The sequence below is a fragment of the Miniopterus natalensis genome, chromosome 4 (genome assembly GCF_054644295.1).
Source record: "Miniopterus natalensis isolate mMinNat1 chromosome 4, mMinNat1.hap1, whole genome shotgun sequence".
NCBI classification, from domain to species: domain Eukaryota; kingdom Metazoa; phylum Chordata; class Mammalia; order Chiroptera; family Miniopteridae; genus Miniopterus; species Miniopterus natalensis.
Window position 1 is genome coordinate 87,406,062 of NC_142084.1, and position 6,257 is coordinate 87,412,318.

Consider the following 6,257-nt stretch of genomic DNA (forward strand, 5'->3'; position numbering starts at 1 on the left):
AAACCCCGGGTGTTCCCAATGACAGATTTCCCCCCAAACAAGAGAAATGTGACCTTGAACACCAAGTCTAAAACCCTGTGGGGGTCACGTGAAGACTTAATAAAGTTTAACATTTAATCTCTTCCTTTAAGGCTTCGATCTGAGATCCAGTTCTCAGGCTGGGCTCAAGGTCAGCGGTAACGGGCATCCCTTCCTAGAGCAAACTCGCCCGTGGGAAGCTACCTGCAAGTCTGGCCACGGCGACACGCAGCATCGATACCGGAACTGAGCAGCTCTTTCAGTCCACTTCAGAACAAGCCCTGGGGGACTCAGATTTAGCTTTCCAAAAAAATAATATAACATTACAACTCTGCCTCCTCCTTCCTGGGAGGGGGTAACGCAGCCCTGATGGGAAATCACGAGGACACAGTAGGCAGGGGCCTCCCTTGCCTGGTGTCCGTTAGCTCCTTCACAAGGGCCTGGGGACATAGTCAGAGATGTGAGGAGACTAAGCGCTTCAACTTTGCATGTAGACACCCGGGACGGAGGCTGCCGTGCCGTTCACGTAGATGCCGTTCAATTTTCTTTTACCCAGTGTCTCTTGCGCAAGTGTTTCCAATGTTTTACAGTGAGAGAAATAAAGAAATGAAGGTGGCTGACAGATTGGGAATTGTGACTGCTGGGGAAACAAAACAAAGACAGCAAAGCAATTTATAGAGGGAGAAAAGACGGTAGAGAACGGGTGGGTTTGGGTGCTTTCCTGGTATAAGTTTGCTCAAACAGTACTTAGGGGAGATAAAAGGAAAAATGTCCAAAAGTGCCAGAGAAAATCCCTCTGATCCCCCCATGGCTTGGGTGGGATTGAAGTGATCAGAATGTGACTTCCCAAAACAAAACAGAGTAGAAGACGCTATGAGGAAATTTAGCAGGAATAGAAATATGCTCACAAAAGGGGCTCCCTTAAAGAGTTGAGTCAATAAAAATGCCCAGCGGAAATGGTGGGCAGGGCGGGAGTAGAGTCCTGCTTGGTCCCTCTGAGCAGAAATTCGTCTAAAACAGGTTGCAGCCCAAGTCAGGCCATGCACAGCAAGCCGAAGCAGAAACCGGGAATGCCTGTCATTTACCTACCCCCAGCCAGCATTCAACAGGGAGGAGCTAGGAAAAGAAATGCGGCTGAGATAAGGCCTCGAAGGTAAAAACAATCAAATGCAGAGCCTGGGGAGGCATCCCACCCGCTCACCACTAAGGCCTTAGGCACTTACCTGCTCTGCTGCGCCGTCGGCCACCGAGGCCCTGGGGGGTGGCGGAGAGGGAGGCAGACGCCGCTGGGCCCACCTCTCCCCGTTCCGTTTACCTGGAGCGAGTAGCTCTATGCTGCAGCCGATAAAACTTGATTAACAACGATCACTGATGAGATGGCAGCTTCACCTGGAGAGAACAGGCCATGGAAAGGACAGGACATGGAAATCAGAGGCCTTTGGGCTGGTTCTGTTTGTCAAATACGCTTTATGCCGTTGTGGAGAAGTTATTTCCCTTTCTGAGGGTCCTTTTTCTTGCCTGTAAAGTGAGTTTTCTTACATAGAGTGGCATGGAGGTTAGATTTTGCAGTGTGGGGAAAAACCCTTCGGCTCTGATTACCAATTCTGTTTGTAGTGATTTTGAGTGAGGACACCTGATTTCACCCGTAGTACATTTCTGTTCTTTCACTCTAATGACTCTGCAGTTAATATCTTCACGTCACTCAATCAAGACGCATAACTAGGGAATGCTCAAGCTAAAAATAGAAAGAAATAGAAGTGAACTCCAGCTAACAGTATACAGCAAGGTATATGATGAGGATCCTGGGTGTCTTGTGAAAAATTTAGTAAGTAGAACCGCACTTCATGAGGACAGCTGCCAAGAACCCAGGGATTTTCTCTCCTTTTCCCCTTCCCCCTCAGCATTTGTATCTTCCAGACATTTGCTTAATTTTTTTTCTCTTAAAGACCAGCTTTCTGTCCACTCATCCACATGCATATAGCGTCCCTCGGGGTCCCTGAAGCCCTGATGTCCCTGTGACAGTCCGTTTTGGCTGTCCTAGATTCTCTGCATCTGCCTCTGTCTCTCAATGCCCGGGTAGATAGAGGCTGTGGGTCAGCGATGTGTGAGGCTGGCTTTTCTAGGCTATGATGAGACATTTTTTATGAGAAGGTGAGGAAGAGAAGTCGTCATGTCTAGGTGGGAAGGTTATATTTCTTGAGAGAAACTCCATACTTTACACGTAGTCCTGCTCTGCAGGACTATTCTTGAATCTTATTCTTTGAGATTCAAGAATAAAAAGTAAAGGTAAATGCCTTTCCCTAATATTATCCAGATATAATGGGATCTAAGTAGGCCATTGAGAAGAGACCTAGAGTCATTATGGGCCATAATAAGATACTTAGGATAATAGATGTTATCCTTTTACTGGGTAGCACCTGCTCCCTCCGTTTCCCACAAACATATCCCCTCAAGGTAACTTGCGCAGCTATAATCTTCTATTATGCTGAACATTTTCCTGTTGGGTTACTGGAACCTCATAGACCAGTGAGTTCAAAAGGCAGAAATGTGGTTTCACTATTTTGTCTGACACTCGTAGAGAAATCATTGCCCTGACTTTGATTTAATCAGCCAAGAGCATGGCACCCCTAACATTTAAAATAGATAAGCGAATAATTCTTTAAGGATCATAAAATTCCTCCGTCTCCATTGGCAAATCCATTATTTAAAACAGGACAATTGCTACAGTGTTTAAAAGTTGAGTTCTGCTCCAGGCCTTGGGCTTCTTGCCAGGATTGAGCAAAGTGCAATAACTTAGAAAAGGCTAATAACTGTGAAATGTTATTACATTATTTGGACACTGCTCTGAGACAGACTAATCGCAGTGACTCTAATGTGTGAACATCCAGGCTGCAGGAGCAAGTGGAGCTGGATTTCCGGCCATCGGGAACTCCATGGGGTGGCAGACCTCACTCAGTTGCTTTGTGTCTGAGCCTCATCACAACATGCGGGCACTGTGGCCGCACACACCACCCCGCCCCCCATGCCCCGACTGCCGCTGACTCTTTCCCATCTCGCTGTGTTCCTTGGCAGAAGCCCTCTTTTTGTGCTTGAAAGGGTTGAGACTGATAGAATCGATTCTCTTAAATGCTTGTAGAAAAAAACATTTGGGCTACTAGCCTGCAAAAGAAAGGTAAGAATGAGAAACCGTTACGGGGCGTGATAAGAGAAAGCGTTTGGGTCAGCAACTCAACCCCATTCTCTCCGACAGTTGCCAGAAGGGGTCCCTGGGTCAGATCTGTCTGGGCTGGGAAAAGCCACCCAGGTCTGTCTGATTTCATACGTTACTCTCTTCACTGTCATTCTGTCATGCAATTTAAATGCCTCTGAGAACTTCCGGCTAGGCCCCGGTGACCCAGGCGATCACTTCTGGTTGCAAGAAGTTCCAGGTTGAGAGCGGGGGAGGCAGGCGGAAAAAGCAACCTGGAAGCCGTCGGCTTGGCCTGGCAGCTGAGGAGGTCCCACAGCCTCTTAAGTGGGGGAGATCCAGCTCCCAAATAAGTCATCATTTGAGTTTGGATAAGATAAATCTCATTCAAAGTGTAGACGGGCTTCACAGCAAGCCCCTAACCCCGTTCCACTGGATGGATGGGTTGAGGCATCCCTCCTGAGGAACCCGTCCTAAAGGCAGCAGGGACACAGGGAAAGGCCATGCCTTCTGGACCCCCTTGATCCTACACGGTTGCTGGTAAGTCTATTTCTCCACCTTCTCTTCTGGTAGATTCTCACTGCCGCTGAGGCCAGCTGCTCCCACAATATGCTTGCAGCAGCATCCCTGGCAGGCTCTTTCTCAGAAAGCCAGTCTTGTTCATGACCTTTGCAGCCGACTGCACGCTCTGAGGCTCACCCAGGCTTCAGAATCAGGAGAATACATATGCCTGAAGGGATGCATCTTCCAGGGCCAGGTCAAAATCAGTGAGATAAAGCACAGAGTCATGACATTCATAGTTTCATATCAACACAAGAACGACAACAAATTCAGCAGCAATCACAACATCTTGGAGCATTTCCTTGAAGTCCCCCAAACAGCCAACCATTGCAGAAGACCACTGAGTTAGCTGGCAGAGCCAAGGGGTTGGGAGGGCGCAGTCGGTTCCAGTTTTTTCTTTCTCATCCTCTGAGACCAATTAAATGTGACTTTTAATGGATCAAATGATCTCAAGTACACAAAAAACAGAATTATTGACTCATATAACTGAAAAGTCCTGGACGTTTATAATAGGTAGATATAGGCACTAAACGCTCTCAAGGGGGAACTTCTTTCTTTCCTCTGCTTGAGAAAAGGAAAAGATCTCTCTTCCAAATTACGTATGAGTCTCCCCAAAAGGATGCCGCATAGCCTGGGGGCCCTACCCTAGTACTTGTCTACCCCAGTACAAATCACCACATTTAGGAGGATCAGCTGATTAAATCACAAAGTCCACTCTGGAAGTTGGGGATGGGAGGTGCCTTGCTTGGTAGTCCCACGTGAACCCATACAGGAGGGCTCATTTCAGTTGTTTATTCAAGGGCAGGAAGCGAAGGAGTTGAATTGGGTCTCAGAGCTTCATGTAAGACGTGCACCGTAGGGCTTCCACCCAGGACCACAACTCCGCCTTCCGAGAGTATCTTCTACTGCGGTCATATAACGCAAAATGTTTTCCTGACCTTCTCCTCTGTGCTCGTTACAGCAGAGGCAGAGCTTTGTTTCTTATTGGTTTATTGACCAGTAGGTCCCTCTCATTAAAGATAGTGGCTTCCTGCCTGGCTGGCATGGCTCAAAGGTTGAGCATCGACCTAGGATCCAGGAGATTGTGGTTCGATTCCCGGTCAGGGCACATGCCCGGGTTTCGGGCTTGATCCCCAGCAGGGGATGTGCAGGAGGCAGCTGATCAATGACTCTCATCATTGATGTTTCTCTCTCTCTCTCTCCCCCTCTCCCTTATTCTCTCTGAAATCAATAAAGATATGTTTTGTTTTTAAAAAAAACAGTGGCTTCCTTTTCATTGGATGAACCAATTTATCTTTCCCATTAAAAGGAAGTGTTCATAACACAAAAGATTAAAACAATCTGAGGATAAGAGCTTGTTTCTTAGTTTCTTTATCATGTTACCTAGATGAGGAAAAGGAATTGAGGTATGTTCTTGTTTTTCTCTCATCTCTCAAGTCAATAAAACCATAAATAGACCATTGGGATAGTCCCGTAGTCCTGTACTGGACCGGAAGTTACCAGTAACAAGACCTAGTAACTTTGTGTTATACCACGTTCTTTGGCCTTGATCATAGTCTATGTTTTTGATTAATCATTTTTATCTTGGGCTTAACTGAGTGTTGACTGAATGAGAGGACTTTAAAAATATTTATGTCATAAAACTATTTATGAATTTATAAGCAAGAATAAGTATTAGCCTCATTTATAGATAATGAAGCTGAGTACTAGAATGTTTATAAATGAAGCTGAGTATTAGAATGTTTAAACTGTTCAAGCAAGGCTGCATTGCTAATAAGGAGAGGAGCTGGGATTCATACCCGGACCTGTCTGGCTCTAACCCCTCCACCCGCCTCTCAGGGCGCCACATTGTTTATGCATGAGACACTGTATTCTTTATCATCTGTTCCAAGGTGTTTTTCAGTTGACTAGCTCTTATTAAAACAAAGTGAAGGCCCTCTTAAATAAGGAATGCTCTGGTCTTTTTGGTGTGATTGGGGAATACTGTTCACGCACACCTGGATCATTACTAATTAATTTATTTCTGCATCCTGAGTCTCTCACATCATTTTTTTCCCTTTCTCTCACTCTCCTCAGATTAATAACTGAATTAAAATCATCAGGCATAAATACCACAACAATATCTGAGAAGCTGAAATCAAATTTGAATCCATCCTAATGCCTTCCTCAAAAGAAAAAAAGGCAATAATTATCTTAGAGAACAGTATGCAACAGAATCATCTCTGGGTTCTTGTTAAGAAATGGAGCTTCTTCAGGTTCCAATCCCAGAGACCATGCTTCAGTAGCACTGGAATGGGGCCCATCCCAGGGATTTAGATACAAGTGACCTACCAGCAGGCAACATTGGGGAAAACTGTGGTCTAGCAACTCAAGAATGAACTTGATTCTTGTTAGATGTGGTCCCATCACCTATGCCCCATTGCTAGATTGAAATTTGGTCATTATAGTCTATAATTGCCGGGTTCTATTGGAGAAACGCACTGTAATGATA